Here is a 21,556-nt window from a genome sequence, read left to right on the forward strand (position 1 = left end):
TACACCAGCAGGTACTAATTCCCAGAATTGGGCACAGCGGGAATTCTGGCTGAGCAGCCTGGCAGCATCCCAGCTCCTCGGAGCGACATCTCCCTTACTTTTATAAGGATGTATCACTTCTGCAGCTGCCTGCCACCCTAAATTTGGGAATTTTACGGCCACGGCTCAGCATCCGCCCGCGTTGCTCAAGTCAGGTACCATTCCCTGCGGGAAGTAATAAAACCTGGGAGGAAGAATCCCTGTGTCACACCCACACCGCAGCTTCTCCTCCCTGGACATCCAGCAGCACCGTTCCCTCCTCGCCTCCCACCGCAGGATCCCGAATCCCAAACCACGGCATCACCTTCACGCCTCGCACCTGCCTGCCCGGGGCAGGATGGCGGCTTTCCAGAGGCGCAGGTGGAAGCCCACCGCTTCCCACGGGCCGCAGGCCACATGGAGCGGGGCCCTGCCGGCGGGAATGCCGCGCTCCCAGCGGGATCCAGACCCCTCGGGCGGCCACGGGCCTGCACCCGAGCGGGGCGGGGGGCGGCCAAGGGCGCACCCCCGGCCCTGCCAGCGCCCTCCCGGCTCCCCCGCACCTGCCGCCGCAGCGCCGGCCCCCGCTGCCGCGCCATCCCCATCGCCGTCCCTCACCTCGCTCCCGCTGCCGCCGCCTCGGGAGCGCCGCGGCCGCCGCCGCCTCCTCCATGCCGGGGGCCCTGCGGCCCCCGATTCTCCAACGCCGCCTCCGCCCTGCCGGGGCCGCCCCCGCCTCGCCGGGGCCGCCCACTGCGTCAACTGCGTAAGGGCCGCTACGCAACCTGCGGTCGCCACGGCAACGAGGGGTGCGGGGAGCGGCGGCGCCGCCTGGTGGCGCCCGGTGGTAGCGCCACGGGGCGGGGCAATCCCGGGCCGGGCGCGGATTCCAGCGGGGAATTCTCGCTGGGATCCGGGCAAACCCCACCTCTGCTGGGCTCATGGGCACCCTGCGCTAGCCATGCTATCACAGAAACATCCCACCAATTCCCTTGGAAAAGACCTCCAGGACCACCGGGTCCAAATTGTGACAATCCCCACCTTGTCACCCAGCCCAGAGGACTGAGTGCCACATCCAGGCATTCCTTAAACACCTCTGGGGATGGGGACTCCACCACCTCCCTAGGCAGCCCCTTCCAGTGTCTCATCACCCTTTCCATGTGGAAATTCCTTCTGGTGCCCAGCCTGAACTTCCCGTGACATAAATTCAGGCCATTTCCTCTTGTTCCCTGGGAGCACAGCCCGGCTCCAATTTGCCTCCCTCCCCCAGCAACCAGGGAATTTAGGGAGCAATAAAATCTCCCCTCAGCCACACCTGGGGTTCTCCCAACATCCCTTCCCTCTGGAAAACTACCCAGCACAGTGCTGCTGTCTCCCTCATGGCACACTGCTCTCAATGCCCAACCTGGGAAGGCAATGCTTTCCTATCAGGAAATATTCCAAGAAAGATGGAGAGAGCCCATTCACAAGGGTATGGAGTGACAGGAAAAGAGGGAACGGCTTCCCATTGACAGAAAACAGGGTTAGATGGGATATTGGGAAGTAATTGGTTAGGCTCTGGAATGGATTTCCCAGAGAAGCTGTGGCTGCCCTATCCCTGGAAGAGTCCCAGGCCAGGCTGGACCAGCCTTGGAGCAACCTGGGATAGTGGAAGGTGCCAGGAAGGACAGCAATTCCCTTTGAACACCGCAGCTGCCATCATCCAAGGACACAACTTAGATGCTCCTACAGAAAAGAAAAAAAAAAAAAAAAAGAAAAAAAAAAATTCTGTCCCAGAAAAGCTGATCCAGCAGGGAATAGCAACATATCCTCGCCTGCCCATTCCTGCTTAAAGCAAATGGAGCAGCCTTCAAATGGTCTGCTGGGTGATATCACCATACCTGGGAAATAAAACAGCCTGACAGGGATGGAAAAACATTCAGGAAAGGCTTTGAAGCTCCGGAATTCATTTGTGCCGAGGTCTTTGTATCCCGTTCAGGCAGAAAAAAATCCCACTCACGCTCATTCCGAGTCCCTTTATCTTCCCAGACAGGTGCAAAGTGGCTCCGGTTTGGATGAAAAGCTGCTGCCAAATTTAGCATTCCAACAAATCGTTTCATCCAGCCTGTGGCACTTGCAAGGTCTCCCTCCAGCATGATCCAGTCCCAGCTGGGCAGGCACCCCTGGAAGCCCCAAAACCTGGAACAGACAGAGGGAAGAAGCTCAGGAAGACTGGAAATTACTCATTTATTCAGGGAAACACAGTCAGAAGCTGTCCAAGGCTTTCCAAGGGGTGGGATAGAGCACATCCCAGCCCAGATCCTGCCAATTAATGGGCACAAGGCAATTAATCCCATGCAGCTCAGGATTTGCTTTCCAACAGCTCCAGCTGCCCGTATCCAGCCTGTATCCACCGAATTGCAAGGGCCAGATTGCATTTATTGCCCAGGTCCAGCATCAGGATTCATCCCAGGGATCCATTCCCTGATTCCTGTATGGCAGTGACACCATTTACAGGCAATTTCGGAATGTTTCGGATAAACTGGATGCCTTAATGTTCCCTAAAGCATTAAGAGAAGGATTAATGCCCTCAGAAATCCCATTTTTTTTCCCCACTGTCATGACACGGAGGGCGGGTGGCGAAGCATTTAAGGGAATTAAGGAATTAATTTGAGCCTGTCACAAAAGATGTGATGTTTGCATGGATCTGTCCCCACCTCCAACCTCCTGGAGCAAATCCATTCATTTCAGAGCTTCCCAGCTGTGGGAAAGGGTTGAGTCCGGGTTTAAAAGCCTGGGGAAATGGCACAGAGATGTGCACACATTCCTGGGAATTCTACACCTTCAGAGGATGTAAAGGAGAGTTAGAGCATCCCAAACATCCATCAGCTGGGTTATCCCTGTGGATGCAACATCTCCATTGGGGGATCACCATCCATTTCACAAGGAAACCTCCAAAAGCCCCTCTGGCTTAAGGAATTACTATTCCTTACTCACCTCTGGATGGATCTGTGCTCTTGGTGCAGGAATGACCCGGGAATAGAAGGGAGAGGGAATTCTGTGGTGTTCTTCCAGCTGGAGAATTGTTCCTCAACACATGGATATGGCACGGGGCTGTTTCACACCACAGCCTTGGAATTGTCCATATCAGCTCCCAGGAAAAGTCCAGACCACTGTAAGCAGTCTTGGAGCTCTGGAGATCCCTGGAATGTGCCAGGAAGGATTTAGTCAGCAAAGAACCCATCCAGCTCTGCTGATCCCGGTGTCCTGAAAAAAACCCAACAGATCACAGGGTTAAGGATTCTCCTAAACCTAAAAGCAAACCAACCCCTCCTCCGGGGAATTTGGACAAGGAACAAGGCTCCAGGAATAGCTGGGAACATGGAAAGCTTTTTATTATTATTCAGTTTGTTGTCGTTGCCACCGCCCCCAGGCACAGCACATCCAATCCCGCTGCTCCGAAATCCTGCTCCTGTTGGGCTCCCAGTCGGAGCCAGACGCTCCGTTACTCCCAGGGTAATGAGCCCCTCTCCTCCTCCATCCCAACCCTGCCAATTTCCTTCAGCTGCTCCATTAGGATTACAATAAATCATAGGGAAATAGCATGAACAAGGCTGGGAGTGAAACAGTCTCCCTGGTGCAGGGATTCCAACATCCAGGTTATCCAAACCACCTCCTGTTTTCCCAATCCCTGCACACACCAGGCTGGGCTCCATCACCCCTGGAGCAGGCACAGGCTGTTCCAGCTGGCTGAATTCCAAGGGGTGACAGCAACAAGTGTCTTGGGAAGGTGATTTTGTTGTTCTCAATGGGGGCAGGCCACCAGGGAGAACAGCATTATCCCGACATTCCCTCCAGGGGAAAAAATTCCATCAGCTCACCCACTGTCTCTCACTCTCTGTGGAATATCAGTTATTGAAGAATTGAGGTTGGAAAAGCCCTTCAAGATCACAGAGTCCAACTGTTCCAAGGCCACCACTAACTCATGTCCCCAAGTGCCACATCCACAGGGCTTTTAAATCCCTCCATTGATGGGGACTCCACCCCTGGAGCCTCTTCCAATGCCTGACAATCCTTTCCATGAAGGAGTTTTCCTCCATACCCAATCTAAACCCTCCCGGGCACGAGCCGAGGCTGCTCCCTCTGTGCAGCCAACCGTAATTCTACACGAATTCCCATCAAACCACACAGTTGCCAACCAGAATCTGGTTTAAAAACCCCAGCAACAGGCATCCCTGTCCCCCATTCCCGTGTCACCAAGCAGGAAGTGCCTGTGTTTGCTTCCATCCCCGTGGTGGCTGTGCCTTCCCAGCCCTGCCTCCCTCCCTTCCCAGCGTGATTCCCGCCCGCGACTCTCTGGAGCCATCAGCCTCAATCACCTCCTACCAAAGCGCTGCTAATCCAGTGTCTCCAGGCTGTTCCTGCTCCTCAAATCCTTCATCATCCCAGCACATCTCCCCAGAAACCTGCTCTTCCCAGATGTGCCCCAAGCCAGCACCTCCTTGCTCGACCCTCTGTGTCATTCCCAGCCCCTGGGAAGCTCCCAAGGCAGGGATGAGCAGCTGGCAGTGTCCCCCCAGCAGGAGCAGCTGCTGCAGCTCTGCAGAGAAACAGCATCACTCAAACCTTAACTAAAAATCATTCCCTAATGGAGAGGCTTGTTCCGGATGTTCGGAAAAAATCTCCCCCTCCAGCTGCCTCCGTGGTTCCTCCAGCAGCAGGAAGGGATTTGTCAGGATGCTGTCCCACCCCTGAGCCTGAATCCCTAAAAACCAGTTAATTCAGAGGGGAGACATCCGAGTCAGAGCCAAACCTAGGGAGAGCTGATCCAGGGATAAGCTGGAAGCCCAAATTCAGGCTCAGGCTGGCACGTCAGCAAAAGGCAGGGCAGGAATTGGGAAACTTCTGCCAGGCACCTGAAGTGATCACGCATGGAATTCTGGAATGATTTGGGTTGGAAAGGACCCTAAAGATCATCCCATTCCACCCCTTGTTGTGGGCAGGCACACCTCCCACTATCCCAGGTTGCTCCAAGGCTTGTCCAACCTAGTCTTGAACACTTCCAGAGATGGGGCGGTCACAGCTTGTCTGGAAAATCCATTCCAGTACCTCACCACCCTCACAGGGAAAAATTTCTTCCATAAATTCCCAAGGTGTAGGCAGCACCAGGTCCCACTGCAGGTAAGAAGGGCAGAGCAAGGCTGGCACATTCCCAGCTCCTTCCCTCAGGTACAGCTCTTCCCATTCCCACCTGCACAGGCTGGTGACCTGTCCCTTCCTTAGGAGCCCCCTTTCCAGCCTCCAAGTGGGATCCCTCCCTTTTCCAAGGGGTTCCCACGCCGTGGGCTCACTCTTGGCTCATAGTAAACACACCATGCACACAGGAATGGGTTTGACTCCACAGAAAAACCTGGAAAGGATTTCTCCCCCAGGTTGCATCCTGGAATTCGGCACAGCCCTCGCTGCTCACGATTCCAAGCACAAACTCCTCTATCCAGCTGCTTGACTAAATTGGTGCCAGATCTAACTCTGGAAGCCAAGCCTCGGAGACTTGCTATCAATCCCGCCAGCACTTCCCCCTCCCAAGGACATTATCCAGCATTATCCAAGCTGTGACTCCTCAGCCCAGAAATTTCTCCCTGGGAAGGAGCCATTGCCATGGAAAAGGACCATTAAATAACAGTTCACTGGGGTTTCTCACCACTGCTCAGCAAAGCTCAGGGCATCTTCCTGCCTGGCAGCTCCAGGTGGCTTTTCCTTTGGGAAAAAAAAAGAGAGGATAGAGCAGTGCTCCAGGTTGTTGGGATATTTGCCAGCATCCTCCACGCTCCCCCTTGGACAAACCCATCTTTCCAAAGCTTTTCCACCTCAAGTTGTAAAAGCCTCATTTTTCCGCAGGGAATTAAAAACAACAACAAAAAAAAAAAGTGGAAATGAACACTAAAGGCTTTGAGGGGAGGAAAATGCAACACCCCGAGCTCCCCTGAGTCACGGGGTTGTGTTTACAGCACTGGCAGCAGCCGGAATTCCCGGCTCCATCCCAGCCCTGCCTAATCCAGGTGCAATAAAAACATGTCATTTTCCTTATCTGCTTCACCCCCGCCAAAATTCCTTCGTGTTATTCCTCCTCCCCGCCCACCTTTTGAATGCCCTTGGCTCCATCCTCCTTCGGGAGGAGAGCTCCAGCCCAGGAATGAATCAGGATTTTAGCAGGAGCTTTAGGGATGTGGGATGCCTTCACCCCCACAAGCAGGAGCCTTTTCCCAGGGCTCCGTGGCATGAACACAACTTCCCTGGCCGAGATGCCAAACCACAGGAATTTTCCCAGAGGATGAGCTGCTTCCCTGTTCCCAGGAGCCTGCTCACCTCCTGTGACGGGAATGGCTGTGGCAGGACAGGGAAATTTACGGATCAACTGTGTTGTTCCTGTCAGTGCTCCAGGGAGAGCTCTCCCTCACCAGGCAGCACCTGCAGCCTCCCAGGCTCTCTAGGAAGCCTGGAATTCTGTCGGATGTGGGCACAGCACAGAGGATGTGATCCCTCCCTGCAGGCCATGTCTCTGGACATCGGTGGGATGTGACTGGAGAGCAGCAGCTGGAGCCAAGGCACTTGGATAATTTCATTAGGTCAAATCCCTCCCTCCTCTGCTTCCTCAGGATCCTGCTTGTGCTTCTGGAGGCAGCTGGACTGAACCAGGAGGTTTCCCATTAAGGATTCCTTCCTGGCTCTGCTGCTGGCTCCTTTCCCGCTCCTCACACCAGGCTGCAGAGCCATTCCCCTCTTCTCCCGGACCTCAAAGCCTTGTCTAACCCACTTGGCTTCATCCCAGCTCCAAACTGCCAGAGGGAGAAGCTCAGCTCTCACCGGGAGACACCGCTGCCTGTGGAGATCCCAAATCCTAAATTGCAGCACAGCTCCTCCACAAAGTCCTGGCAGAGGCCTTGGGATCACATCCCAGCAGGCAGGCGGGAGAGGGACCTCAGAGCAAAGCCGAGTTGGAGACCAATAACCAGGAATAATTATCCTAAGGACAAGTTCCCAGCTCCCTTCTGTACAAGTCCATGAAATACAGCAGGGAATTTAATCTCAACCCAGAGAAAGAGGAGCCTCACAGGGGACCTTGATTCCTTGATGGAAGGGTGGAGCCTGGTAGGGGTCAGACTCTGCTCCCAGGGAGCAAAGGACAAGCCTCAAGTTGACTCAGGGGAATTTCTCTTTGGATATTAGGGAAAATTCCTTCATGGAAGGGTTAAATCAGGCTGTCCAGGGCAGTGGTATAGTTCCCATTCCTGGAGGGATTTAGAAGCTGAGTGGATGTGGCATTTAGGGACATGGATTAATAGTGGGCATGGCAGAGCTGGGTGGCTGAACTCGATCTTGGAGGCCTTTTCCAGCCTGAACAATTCCTGCAGGAGAGGAACTGGAAAAGATCAGGCTGGAAAGAAAAAAGCAGCAGGCAGGAACGTGAGCAAACAGCCCCTGTCCAAGCTTTGTCCAAGAATTCCTGGGAGAAGAGCGTGCTCTGATGTCAGGACTCTGTGCCACAGTGACAGGAGATGGGAATGATCCAGAGAGGCAAAAAGGGAAGCGAGAGAGGGTCTGCCAGGCGGGATCTGCCTCAGACACTTAATGAAGGAGAAAAGGACGGATGGTTGCTAAGGGAAATGGGACAGATGGCTGGCACCGGGAACTTGCTGACTCTCAGAGACTCCAAACTCTTTTTTTGGGGAAGTGGCAGGGCTGAGGAGGCAGACACACAGCAGCCAAGCCCAGATGACCACTTCCCCCTTCCCCCCCGCTCCGAGTGTCAGGACGGATCATGTCGGAGCGGAAAAGGTCACGGAGGCAGCAGGAGCCACGGCGCGTTTGTGCTTCTGCTCATCAGCAGCGCTCCCCCCGCCATCCCTTCGTCCTCCCCTACTCCAGAGGCCACGAGCACCATCCCATGGGCAAATCCCAGCAGGCCCCAGGACCCCAGGACAGTGGCTGGGCAAAGTGGCCTTCCCAGAAAGGGAAGACCGCAGGATGCTGGCTCTGGAGCTGCTGTCTGTGAAATCTCATGGCTCCTGGACATGCTGTCTCCCAGATCCGTTTACACCTCTCCCTGACATTTAAAACCATCTGAGCCTCTTGGCTTCTGCTGCTGTCATCCGTGTGCCAGGGCTTTTCTGGCTCTAAAAAAAAAAAAAAAAAAAGGGCTGGGAGTTGATTTCCCAGCCCTCCCAACAGGTCTCCAACCTCTGTAGCAGGGCAAGGGAAACGGGGGAGAGGGCGGGAATCGCTGCTGCCATGGAGGTGGGAGATGTGCCAAGAGTCTGTCAAATCCCGATGGCCACAAACAAGGCTCTGAAAGCAGGAGCTGGGAAGAAAAGAGGGGAAAGAATCCCCTGGCAGCAAAGGTAGTGGAGCCCCGAAGCTGAGGCACACAGCACTGTGCAGCTCCAGGCTGGGATTTGAGGGATCCAACGGGAAGAGCAGGGGATTTGGGGAACCTCTGCCCACCTCAGGCACTGCCACATCCATGGGCATAAAACAGAGACACAGAGAAGGAAGAACTTGAAGGGTCTCCAAGAAAGCTAGAGAGGGACTCGGGACAAAGGATGGAGAGACAGGACAATGGGAATGGAGCACCTTCCAGGAGTGGCCAGCACTATGGAAAACATGGAAATCCCTGGATACTACAGAATCCTAGGATCACAGAACAGTTAGGCTTGGGAGGGACCTTAAAGATGACTGAATTCCAACTCCCTGCCATGGGCAGGGACACCTTCCACTATCCCAGTTTGCTCCAAGCTCTGTTCAACCCAGCCTAGAGCACTTCCAAGGATGGAGCAGCCACAGCTTCTCTGGGAAACATTACAAGGGAGCTGATGCTCCACAGAAGGATGGAAGGACACTGGACATGCCACCATCATCCTCTGGATTCCCTTTGGGCCACCAGAGATTCCCAGAAAGGGAAGAAGATGATGGGAAGTGCCAGTGCCAGCTGGGAGTTGCTCTTCCAGCCCATTCTGCTGGCTGTGTGGGCAGCTCCATCTTGGAGCCACATTCCAAGGAGCTGCTCGGAGCAGCAGCTCCCAGATTCCATGCTAAGCTGCCACTGGCTGCTGTTGAGATAAACCCACACAAACAAACATGCCTGGAGAAGCCAGGAAGATATAGGATATAGCAGCATGGATGGGCTGTCCTGAGGCTGGCCCCTCTCCAGCTTGTCCCTCCCAGTGATCCCAGTATTCAGAGATGTCACCAAGCACAGAGTGTCCCAATCCCTCAGAGCAACAGGGAGTTTTCCAGGGGGTCACACCCCCTCGTCTTTGCCAGCAGCTCCAATTCAATTCCCACAGAGTGGGAATGCCCAGGGATTGGGTGGTAGGAGTCAGAGAGGAGCATCCACCTCCGAGTCAGGAAGATTCCAGCTCTCCCACAGCCCTGGAGCCAAGGGAACAAACCCCATGGACACATCCTTGTCCCATCCCCACCTGACTGATGGAATCAGTGGGAGCAAGGCCAGATAGATTTGTGACACCCAGGCCACTTCCAGTAGGACACAAAGCTGAAGTCCCTCATCCGGGGACACTGACACCAAACATCTCTCAGGAACAAAATTGCCTTAAAATTCAAACGAAATATCCCAGGAGAGTCTGATCCCACAGACATGGACAGAACTAAACACAGACCCTAAAACACCCAAATATACTCTCCGAACCTTTAAACCCTTTGCTTTCCTCTGCATCCACAAGGAATTCCATGCCCTCTGTCCCTCCTGCCAGGTGCTGATGAGGATCCCCCTTTTTGGGGAAGAGGGCCAAGGATTTGTGGCGTGTCCACCCCTGGCAGGCACAGAGCCAGGGGCACGCCGGCATTCCAGATGTCCGGCTGCCGGCACAGTGACTCCGGCTGAGCCAGGGCTGTCCTGCAAATGAGCCCGGCAAGACACAAAGAGCCTGATTTCCCAAATTAAGCTGCTGGAATTACTCATCCCAAAATCAGCAGCATCAGCTGCTCGTGGTGACACCAATTACACACAGTCACTGCTCGGTGCTGCTTCCCTCTCATCCCAGCACATCCCTACTACAGGCACTCCCAAGGCATGGAGCAGCGGAAGGTCAAGCAGGAATAATTTTAAACCACAAAAATGGTGGATTTAGGTGGGATATTGGGAAGAAATCCCTCCCTGTGAAGGTGGGGAGGCCTTAGCACAGGTTGCCCAGAGAAGCTGTGGCTGTCCCATCGCTGTAACTGTTCCAGCACAGCTGGGATTGGGCTTGGAGCAAGTGGAAGGAGATGGTCTTCAAAGTCCCTTCCCACCCAAAGCATTCCAGGATTCTTCCAGCAGAAGTGCCACCAGCTTGGGACACGGAATAGGCACGATGTGACAGGAGAAGCTGGGAGAACTCCAGCTCTCTCCGCTGCTGGACAGGGTGAGGACACACCCTGAAGCCCCCTGGAGCAGTTGTGGATCAGGGGGAGGCAGGGCTGGAGCGGGCAGCTCCAGGGAATCGCGTCACAGACGCAGAGCAGAGCTTTACAGGAGTCTCTCCTTGAAATGTTTTTTGCTGGATCACCAGCCTGGTTTTCAGGGACACTGACTCATCCTCAGGAGTGCTCTTGCTGCCGGTAGCACTCCGGATCAGGCAGCAATTCCTGACACACCTCCCAGCTAAGGGGGAGCATCCCTGAATCTGCCTGCTGGATTCTTCTCCTTGACAGAGGCCAACTGAGATACCCAGAGTCAGGGAATCATGGATTGGTTTGGGTTGGAAGGGACATTAAAGCCTGTCCAGTGCCACCCCTCGCCTTGGGCATGGACACCTTCCACTATCCCAAGTCGTTCCTGGCCTGGGACACTTTCAGGGATGGGGCAGCCACACCTTCCCCGGGAAATCCATTCCAGGGCCTCACCACCCTCACAGGGAAAAATTTCTTCCAAATATCCAACCTATACAGGTGTTCTAGCTGTGGAAGATATTTCTCCTTGTCCTGTCCTTCCAAAGTCCCTCTCCAGCTCTTGGAGACACTTTAGGCACTGAAAGGGGTCCTATGGCCTCCCTTGAGCCTTCCCTTCTCCAGGATGGACACCTCCAGCTCTCCCAGACTGTGTCCATCCCTCTGGCCTCTCTCCAGCAGCTCCACATCCTTCTTATAGCAAGGCACCCAGAGCTGGACACAGCATTCCAGGTGGGATCAGAGCAGAATAGAGAGGGAAAATCCCCTCCCTGAATCTGCTGGCCATGCCAGGGAAAAATTTATGTGGGAAAGAAAGGGAGGAAAAATCCTGGTCCATTCCCAGAGTCCCCCCATACTCCAGATACAATCCAGGCAGTAACTCACCTTTTCCCAAAGCACTTTCAGCAGCTCCAGAGCCCAAGCATGCATTCATCCCACCAGCACAGCAAGGAGCCCACCAGGACTTCCAAAAGAGCAGCAGCCCTCCCTTAATTCCCATTTTATTCCATCACTTCTCTGCTCCAGCTGTGAGGTTGATGGGCAGCACCTGTGGCGAGCAGGGAGAGAAAACAAGAAAAGCTTTTACCAAGGGCAGAACCCCAAAATCTCAGGGATTAAAATTGTTTTGGGAGCCTCCCACTGTTTCTGGCCTGTCCATCCAAAGCTGGCAATGCCATGCCTTCCACCTCCTCAATTTCCACAGGATAATGGGCCCATCCATCTTTCCCTCCCACTCAGGGGTGTCTGAATCCCCTTCCCGATTTCTGCGCCCCAGCCCAGCGTAGGTGCAGCTCCAGAGGCTCTAATGAGGGAGCTCATTTACTGTGACCTAAATATTCCCTGTGCTCTGCTTGTCTGCCTCAGCACCTCTGTAATCCATGGAATACGAGTGGGATTTCTGCAGGGGAAGAGGGTCAGCATCTCCCCATCCCAGGGTTTTTCCAGCCATCCCTCTCCCTGCTCCCTGCACGATCTCCCTGTCTGGGGCAGCCCCAGATTCTCCTCCTTGCCACATCCCTTTTTCCCTTTGGGAAGTAATCCCAAGGGAAAGAGGGGCTGGGGCTGCTGGCAGCCACCCCACCCCACTGCCCAGTCATGCTCCAGGAGCGGGACAATCCCATCAGGGAGTTTCCTCCCTGTGGAAACCACGGCCAGCAAGGAACAATGGATGGAGTGGCCGCGGTAGAATATTCCAGCACAACCAAGCTCCCTGCCTGCTTTTCCAAGGCTGTTTCCCTCGGGAATTAGCAGCTAATTTAGCCAGAGGTCGGGCTCCCTGGGCCTGGGCTGAGGGAGGATGCAAATGGGACACGTTGCTATAAAAAGCCACCGGCAGCTGCTTTTTTTGGAAGTCAGGTATTGATTTTTCCTTGTGGAGCTCTGACTGGAGGGCACAGCATGGAACAGGGCGGGGACCCTTTCCCGGATAACAGAGCTGGGAGTGATCCCAATGGTGGCACATCCCACTTGGATCCGGTGTGAAAGGTGATGAGCGAAGCACAACCCCACCACTGGCTTCCTAAACGACCCCAATCCTGCACCTGCTCCCTCCTTTCCAGGCATCCTTCTGACACTCCCTGCTCCCTAAGAGGGATTCCTGGATATTCCCACTGCTTTTGGGACATGTCCCATGGAGGAGCAGCAAGCTGCTGGGTTGGGGACACGGTGCAATCCATTTGACCATCCATGGAAAGCTCTCTGGAAGCGCAGCTGCAGCTGCCCTGAGGGTCCTGGATGTTCCCATTCCTCCTCTCTCCCTCTCATTTTCAATACCTTTGCCAGCAAAAGGAAAAATAAAGGAATTGCTGCTCGCAACAGAAGTGATTTTCCACTCCCGCCTCTCTCCCACTCTTGGATCAGCCAGGACCGTGACCTGAAATCACATTCCATGCATTAACATCGAGCCTTCCCACAATCCCCCCCATCCCGGTGGCGCTCCGGGTTTTTCCGGGAAGGTTGGTGGTTCTGTGTGGGGAGTGGTCCCCGCTGGTGATGTTCCCATGGCAGGAGAGCTGGGATGCGGCCCCGTCCCATCCCAGGTGGTTGTGGGGACAGAGAGATTCGTTCCATCCCGGAATTCCCGTCGCCCCATGTTTCCCGGGATGCTGGGAAGCTCCGTGTCCCGGCGCCTCGGCCCGGCCCGTGCCCCGGGGCTCTCCCGTGTATCCCGGGCCTCTCCCGGTAGTTCTCCCCGGGAGCCACGAGGAGGAGCTTTCAGACCGCACCGCCGCATCCCGGGGCTCTCGGCGCATCCCGCTCCATCCCGCTCCATCCCGCTCCATCCCGCTGCATCCCGCTGCATCCCAGTGCTCCCTCAGTTCCCAGACATCCCAGTGCTCCCGGAGCATCCCTGTACCCCCAGAGACCCTGATGCTTCCAGAACTCCCGATCATCCCATCTGTTCTCAGGGTTCCCGGTGTTCCTGAAGCATCCCTGTGCTCCAAAGGATCCCAGTACCAATGCATCCCGATGCTCCCAGTGCAGTCCAGTGTTCTTTCTGTTCCCAGAAATCCCAGTGCTCCTGGAGCATCCCTCTCATGGATTCTCATGCTTCCAGTGTATCCCAGTGCTCCCAGTAAATCCCTCTGTCCCCAGGGTCCTCCGTGCCCCTGGTGCAACCCAATGTTCCTGGTGCATTCCAGTGCTCCCACTATTCCCAGTGCTCACGGGGCTCCCGGTACATCCTGGTGCTCGTCCCAGGGATCCTGATGTTTCCAGTGCTTCTCAATAGTCCTGTCTCTCCCAGTGCATCCTGGAATTCCTCACGCTCCCATCCCAGCACATCCCAGTGCTCCTGGTGCCATTGGTTCCCCTTGACCCTTCATACCCATTCCTAGGGCTGCATTCCAGGGATTCCATTCCCGAGTTCCGTTCTCTCACCTCGGGACCCACATCTCATCCCTGTGGAAAATCACTCAGGAAGGGCTGGATGCAGAATGGGATTTTACCAAAGTTCTCAAGAAGTTGCTCCAGCTCCTGCCTCGTGCTGCTGCCCTGGGGCTTCCACATGGATGGCTCCTCTGTGCTGGGATAGTGGCCCATCCCATTCTTTCCCACTCCTTCTCATCCCATTTTATTCTTTCTCATCCTTTCCCATCCCATCCCTGGTGTGAGTGTTGGCATGAGGGAAGTGGGAGCATCTCCAAGATGGGCACCTGCATTTCCACTCCTGTCCAGTCCCAACCATCACACCTCTCTGCGGGATTTGCACTTCCAGCTCCTCAGGGATGGATCCCCATCCCATTCCCTCTGGCAGCCAGTTTGCTGGATCCTCCCTGGCACTGCCGGTGGAGGATTCTAAATCCGGCACCTGGGATTGGGGTGGGAGGATTTGCGTCAGCCGGTGACACTCGGCTGAAGAGGGGGATCCCGGCGGGATGAATCACACAGGGAGGAGTTCCCCGGAGCAGGACGGGGCCCAGAAGAGGTGGGATATTCAGGATGAGGTTGGAAGGAAAAGGAAGAGGAGCCTTTCCTGTTCCTGGAGGAAAGTCAGGGGATGTGCAATCCTCATGCCTCTTTCCTGCAGCCCCCTGGGATGAGAAGACTCCCTGGAGCCCAGCAGGGCTGAGCTCAGTATCAGTGCTTCCCTCTCTGCACTTCCTAACTGGAATAATCTGCCCTGGGTCTATTTCTGGTGGACACCAGGGAGTGGGAGCTCAGCCACACTTGAGACCCCAAAACATCAGCAGTAGATGGGGAAGCCCTGCTTGGGGCTCCTCAGATGGGCACAGACATCCCATCCCATCCCATCCCATCCCATCCCGTCCCATCCCATCTCATCCCATCCCTCTCCCACTCCTCTGGGAAGGATTCCCTCCAAGTGTGGGCAGAGGCCACTAACGAGGGCAAGACCCAGTGTTGCTCAGTTAAGTGCTGAGTCCCAACTCATCCCATCCAAGCCAGGAGCGCCTCCGTGTACAGAGAATTCACTGAAAAAAAAACAGGGAACAGCAAATTCTCCCACTTCCCAATGTCCTCCTCCAGCTCATCTCCACTTCCCCATAAAACCCCTTTCACACATCACGGACACAGCCCAGCTACAGGGATGGCTCTGGAGCCTCTGGAATACCAAGACCTCCCTTTCCTTCCCAGCCCTTGGAGAGGAATCAGGAAGAGCGACAGGCACTGCTGGAGCTCTGCAAGCCCTCATCCAGGCAATGAAATGGCCCATTCCCAAAATACCCACAAGGATCACACATCCAGGGAAGGCAGCAGGTGCTCGACAGCGCTGGTGGGATCCTGTTGCCTTCCAAATCCTTTTTGGGAATTCAGACAGCCTGCTGCGCCATGGAACGGCTCCATCTCCATGTGGGAATAACGGGTAGGGGCAGGAGAGCGGGTTCATCATCCCAGTGCTCCCTGCTGTGGCAGGAATTGCTTTCCCACACCGCGCTGGAGCATCGGGAAGCCCATCTGGCGCTCTCCGTGCCAGGAGCTGGGAATTTGTGGAGCGTGCCGGAGGTGGCCGGTGCCGGACATCTGCTCCCAGCCTCAGGGAATGCGGGAGCGGGAGGGGACCGGCAGCGGTGCGTGACTGCAGAGCCGCGGGCTGCTGGAAGCATGCAGGGAGCTGATAGTCCCAACATCTGTCAGCAGCTGGCACGGAGCCGGAGCTCTCCCTATCCAACACACAGCATTCCTGGGATGGCTGCTGGGTTTGGATCAGGGCTGAGAGCTGGGGACTCGGTATGGAACAGAACCAGCCTTTTCCAGTGTCCCCTTTCCTACTGCAGGGCACAAATCCTCCCATCCCGCTAAATCGGGTGCCAGAGGCTCTGGTGATGGTGTTGAGGAGGGATCAGATGGGATTGGGATTGCTGTGTCCCATCTTCCCGGCGGAGAGGATGGGACGAAGTTTCTGTTGCCCTGTGAGGTTGTGGGAGGCCCTGGCACAGGTTGCCCGGAGAAGCTGTGGCTGCCTCATCCCTAGAAGTGTTCCAGGACAGTTTGGACTGGGCTTGGAGTAAGGGGAAGGTGACCCTGCCCATGGCAGGGGGTTGGAATGAGATGAGATTTAAGACCCTCTCCACCCCAACCATTCCAGAATTCCATGATTTTCAGCTGTGGTGCTCACACTGAGAAACTGGCCTCTTCCCAAGCAGCTGAAGATCCCGGAATCCTGGAATGGTTGGGGTTGGAAGCGACCTTAAGGCTCATCTCTGTCCCTGATTACACGGGAGCTGTTAGAGGGGTTTGGCACAAGCTGTTCCCAACAATCCTTGGCCATTAAATCCCTCCTCCCAGCCATTAAGTGCCTCCACAAGCAGCTGTTTATCTCCAAGCCGGGATGTCAAGTGGATTCCCACCTTGGCTCTTCCCATCTTTGGCATGGGATCAGCCTCCCTCCTCCCTGCTTCTCCTACCCCTCCAATCCTGCCTTTCTGCATCCATCACAGGCAGGTGCTGGAGGTTTTTCCAGCCAGCTCTCCTGGACTTTGCTCTGGCGCCTGTGGCAGGACAGAGATGTTTGGATAACAAGCGGATGTGGCAGCGCTGGCCATGGATCATCACCCCTGTGCCATCACCTTCCTGCACTCCTCCACCCTGGCTTGGCATGAATTCCCAACAGTCATGGTTTTCCCAGAGCCCTTTGTGCAGCCAGAGAGTTTTTTGGGATATTCAAGCAGCGTTCACTCTATCTCCCTGCCCAGTCCGAGCTGATGGGGTTCTGTGGGATTTTCTCCCAGTTGCCAGGTTTTAGTAAGCACTGGATGGAGATTGGGCATGGTTGTGTCTTGACACCACCCTGAGACTGTGGGGTATCATTTCCAGATGGGATCTATTCCGCAGCTTTTTCTTCTCCAGGTTATTTCTGTCCACCCTGCTGCTGCCTTCAGAGGGAAAATCCAGGCCTCTCCCAAGGCTTTGGAAGGAGGGTTCACTCCAAAATGTGTCTAGGAAGCAACGAGTCCGAGGTGGCTGCACAAAGATCTTCAGGTGTGGGAGAAATCCATGGAGCTGCTGGTCAGGACAATGGTGCAACAGGAATGTTCCTCTCCAGCCCTTTCCTGCTTGAAGGAGATCCTTCATTTTCTATCTCTATCTGATTTTTCCTGGTCCCACTGACCTCATCCCTGCCCTCACAGCCATGGGAATCAAAATTGGTGTCCATCCATCCATCCATCCATGCATCCATCCATCCGATGCAGGAACTATTTATCCCTAATTGTACAGTGACTCGGCCTTTCCATCCTCCAAAAAAAACCCCGGAGAGGCACTTTGGGAACTCCTGAGGAGCCGGAGAGCTCAGCTAATAGGGGTCACCGCTCATTATGGAGCCGTACTCCGCAAATTATCCGACATCAGGATGTGGAGAGCGGTGGTTTCGGATGTGCTGAGAGCTCCTGGCTCCATGTTGGCAGCACTGGAGCACTTTGGAATGGGCAGGGAAAGGGCAGTGCCTGCGCTGCTCCTTCCCTGGCCAGAGTGTCCAAGGACAGCTTCTTCCAGCTCTGCCTTTCCCAGGCATCGACCGCTGGCGCTCATGAAAAAAAGATGATCCAAGGCCGGCGCTGAAGGGCCGGGAAAGCAGCGGGTGGGAGGATGGGGTTCAACAGGATTTGGAGGAGGGGCGGGAAACCTCTCCCAGGCTGTGTCCCAGCATGGCTGTTTCCCTGGCAGCACCTGGAATGAAGAGTGGGATCATCCAGACACCCTGTGTCATCATTCCCAGCTTCCCCTGGGACAGCATTCCGGGTGCTGGGAGCATCAATCACTCCCAAAACCCTTCCCGGCTGGTTCTGGCCCTCCCAGTCAGGATCCAAAGGCACAGCGGGGACTCTGGGAGTTGGGCCCTGCTGAGTCAGGGCAGCGGGGCTGGAGCGACTCCATCGATCGAAACCTGATCCCAAATTGGCTGCGGAGAAGGACCCCGGCACGACCCGGCTTTGAGCTGCTAGGAAGGACAAACCCTCCCGACTCCGCAGGATTTTGGGAGGCAGCATCCGTGCATCCCTAGCCCAAACCCACTGCAGAGTCTCCTGGTTCCACATGAGGTTCTCCTGCATCCCGTGGCTGCCGCGGGCTCGGAGCCAGCAGGAAGGATCCGAGCCCTGTGGCGCAGTCTCAGATCCCGTCTCACCTGCCGAGCAGCTGCTCCCGGGGGCAAAGTCCACACCGCGACCTTCAGCCTCCACCTGCCGCCTTTCCCGACTTTCCTCGGAGCTTTTCAGGCACCCTGGTGATGCCGGAGGGCCTGGAGCTTTCCTCCCTGTTCCAGCAGCCAGGCCATCCCTGTGGAGCCAGGCACCACCCAAACACTGGGAAGGCAGCCGCCTCTGGGATGGCAGAGACCTCAGCCAGGATTCACAACCAAAATTATCCCAAAAAATACAAAGAGCATTGGGAAGCTGAGGTTTATAAAAACCTCAAACTGGACCGTGTGGCATCACCAAGTAGAGATGAGGTGACAGGAGGACAGGGAGTATGTGACATGCTCCATGGTCACTCACCCTGGCTCGTATCTCTCCATCCCCAGCATTCCACATGAATTATAATCCATGCTCCTGGCTCCAAATCTTTCGTTCTTTTAATATTTTTCTGCCTGGTAGAGGAGCAGGAATAAATTCCTTGGATGGAGAGGGCAGCTCCAGGGCTGAATGGGTGAACTCCCAGCTCTGTGCTGCAGCATCCCAAGCTCTCCACCCAGATTCCTGGTGGCTTCAGACTCCGATTAGAAGACTCTAAAATTCCCAACGTGCCTTTTCTAGGAGCCACCACACCTTGGCCTCACTCCGGCAACATGCTGGCGTGCCACGGGCATGGAAAAGTCCAGCAGCTCCAAAGGGCTGGAGCCACCCAGAGCAAACAGGGAGGATGCGCCGAGGGCAAACAGCGCCGGCCACAGCGGGAATGTCCCTTGGAGCCGCTGGCAAATGTGGCGCCGAGCGGCTCTGCCACACGACATTTCTCCCCCCGTAATTAAAATATCCAGAGGATACTCAGTCGCCACTGGGATAATTATTCCCATTCAGGGAGGGAGGCCTGGCTGGGGTTCTGCTGCATTCCCCGCTTCCCACTGCCCCCACGAGTGGGCTTCCAGCCTTCCCTGCGGATCCACAGCCCGCGGATCCGCTGCGCTGCTCATCCACGGGCCAGCGAGCTTGTCCATCATTTATCCACTCATGGAATAACACACGGGAGGATGAGCATCGCCCGGGAGCCAATCTCCGCCGCTCCCCGGGGGCCTCTCCCGGGATGCGCACCGGGAGCCGCCCGGGGCAGCTCGGCGGATCCCGCCCGGCCGCCGGACCGGTTCTGCCCCGCGCTGTGTTTGCACAGAGAAGGCAAACACGGCCCTGCTTCCGCAGCGCCGGGAGCGGCGGAGCGGGAATAGGGAGCGATGGGAACAATGGGAGCAGCAGCCGGGTGCCGCTGCCGGCTCATTAACATCTTTATTAGCTGTGACAAGCGCCGGGTCACCGCCCGCTCATGTCCGACTTGAGGAATAGTTCGCTTCCTAACCCCCTGTAATTGCTCCCGTTAGGCTCCGAAAATTTCCTCGTTTTCCATAAAATTACCCCCGGCTTGGCCTCGGCCCGGAGATTAATTTGGATAAACAGCTCCAGCGAGGGGTAATAAATACAAAGGGAAAGGTTCTCTCTCTGTTGGGTGGGGAGGGAGAAGAGAAAATATCCGTTCTTTCCCCCAAAAAAGAGGGAAAACGAGGAGAAAAGAGCGGGGTGACTCCTTCTGGAGCAGCCAAGCAGCAGAATGTGCCTTTTCCAGGGAGTCCTGAGCGGGCAATTGGGAGACATCCTGGAGACACAGGACTATCTTCCTGTCCAATAGGGACACACTGGGATGGGATTTGTTGTGCCCAGGGATTTAGAATGGCAGGGGCTTCAGACATCCAGAGCTTTAGGATGATAGGGATTTAAGATTGAGTCCTCAGACTCAATTCCCAAGAATTTGGAAATGCAGGCATCCAGTTGCCCAAGGATTTAGGTAGCCTAGACTTAATGGCAGCGGTTTGGGCACCCAGGGACTGGGGGCACCTAGGAATTCGGAATGGCAGCGACGCAGGTTACCTAAGGGTTCAGGGCACCGGGGACTCACAAGGCCCTATTTCGGGCCAGTGTTTTCCTTCCACACTGGCCCGAGAGTCAGGAGGATTCTCGCGGGCAGGTGTCGGGGCGCGGCGGGCGTCGGAGGCTCACGCGTGGCCCTCGCCGAGGCGCCGGGCCCGTGACTCAGCAGCGCTCTCCACCCACCTGGCCCCGCTGGAAGTGACGGTGGGAGCGGCTGAGTGGGAGCGGGAGGTTACGGAGCTGCCGGGCTGTCTGTGCGTGCGGGGATGGGGATTTCAAAGCTCTCTGGAGTGTGTGGGAAGCGGGTGGAGAGGAGCGGAGTGAAAGCCAGGGCCGCTGCCAAGGGCTCCATGAGAAGGTTCCCACGATAGGGGCAGAAATCATTCCGAAATCAAAATAAAGCTCCGTGGCCGCGGGAGGATGCTTCAGCCCCGGGGCACAGAGGGGCGGAGAGGTGCCCCTTTCCCAGCCCATCCGGAGTGCCAGGAAGGCTGGCAGCAGGCTGGCACCGCTCCCCCTCACTGGAAGAGTTTTGCCAGGGTGTACGTGCTGGAGTTTGCCTGGCACGCGGCTCCCAGCCGGCTTTCCAAAGTGGGATGTGGCTGGCCCAGTGCCGAGGTACTGGGAAAAGTCCCCATGCCCAGGGGAGGGCCACCAGGATGGAGCACCTGGTGTGAGTCAGGCACACGAGACCGGATCCCTTACCCCTTTTTCCCCAGCCAAGCCATTCCATGCACTGGTGAGACGCCGTTGCCCCCAGCTCAGCCCCATCCCTCAATCCAGTGTCCTCCAGTTCAGGGTTTTTAACAGGAGATATTTCCTGCTTCACTCCCTGCTCTAAACCCAGCCTAGGAGCAAGGAAAGTCCCATGTTAGTCCTCCAAAGAGCTTCCAAACCCTGGCGGTGGTGGTTTCCTGCCTTTTCCCGGCCTTTTACGACTCCAGAGAGATTCCAACTGATTCCCAACGGTTTGGGGTGGAAGGAACCTTTAAAGGTCACCTGGTCCGAGTTTCATTCCACAAGGCCAGGTTGGGCTCTGCCTCTGGAGGTTCCCACTAGTCCTGGACCAGCCAGGAGTGTCCCAGCCCCATTGCCCCATGCCGGAATGGGTCTCTGACCCCATCACCCCATCCTGGGATGAATCTCTGATCCCCTTACCCCAGCAGAGAGCGGGAGCCTGCACGGTTCCCAGTTCCAGGAGGAAACCCCCAGCCTCCATCGTCTTTCCCCCTACTGTGGCCTCCATCCATGGGCACATCCTGCATCAGCGGGGTCTCCTCCTTGGTCGCGCTCCCTCGCACCCCGGAGACCGTCATGCCCTCATCCCTGGGACCCGATCGGAGCGGCAGGAATTCGCTGGGAATTGCCTTTGAGCGATGGTGGGATAACGGGAGCGAGCTCCGAGAAATCCACTCCGTGTTTTGCGGCGCCCGCCGCGCCCGCCGCGCCCGCAGTGCCCCGGCAGCGCCCGCCGCGCCCCGGCTCCGCCAAAACCCGGCCTGGATCACGCCGGAGCGCGGCACACGGAGCCTGCGGGGGCCGACAGGGGTCCCGCGCGCTGCCCCACTCGTGTGCGGGGG

General features: G+C 56.1%; 1 protein-coding gene across 8 annotated transcripts in view; it reads right to left on the reverse strand.

Annotated features, from left to right (window-relative positions):
* The window catches only part of DAGLA (diacylglycerol lipase alpha), a 77,458-nt gene extending 56,104 nt beyond the window's left edge, over positions 1–21,354 (reverse strand). Inside the window, exons 1-5 of one of the 8 annotated variants that reach the window (XM_088175525.1) lie at positions 14,789–15,365; positions 12,718–12,817; positions 11,329–11,491; positions 2,995–3,264; positions 1,899–2,196 (exon numbers count right to left, since the gene is read on the reverse strand). The gene's annotated coding sequence lies outside the window, so the exon portion shown is untranslated. Of the gene's footprint in view, positions 1–636; positions 738–1,898; positions 2,197–2,994; positions 3,265–5,698; positions 5,755–11,328; positions 13,155–14,788; positions 15,366–21,134 lie in introns of those variants that run through there. The other 7 variants (XM_088175527.1, XM_088175522.1, XM_088175524.1 and 4 more) reach the window with 7 other exon arrangements.
* Positions 21,355–21,556: the final 202 nt, after the last annotated feature.

Source organism: Sturnus vulgaris, chromosome 18, assembly GCF_052056855.1.
Source record: "Sturnus vulgaris isolate bStuVul1 chromosome 18, bStuVul1.hap1, whole genome shotgun sequence".
Lineage (NCBI taxonomy): Eukaryota > Metazoa > Chordata > Aves > Passeriformes > Sturnidae > Sturnus > Sturnus vulgaris.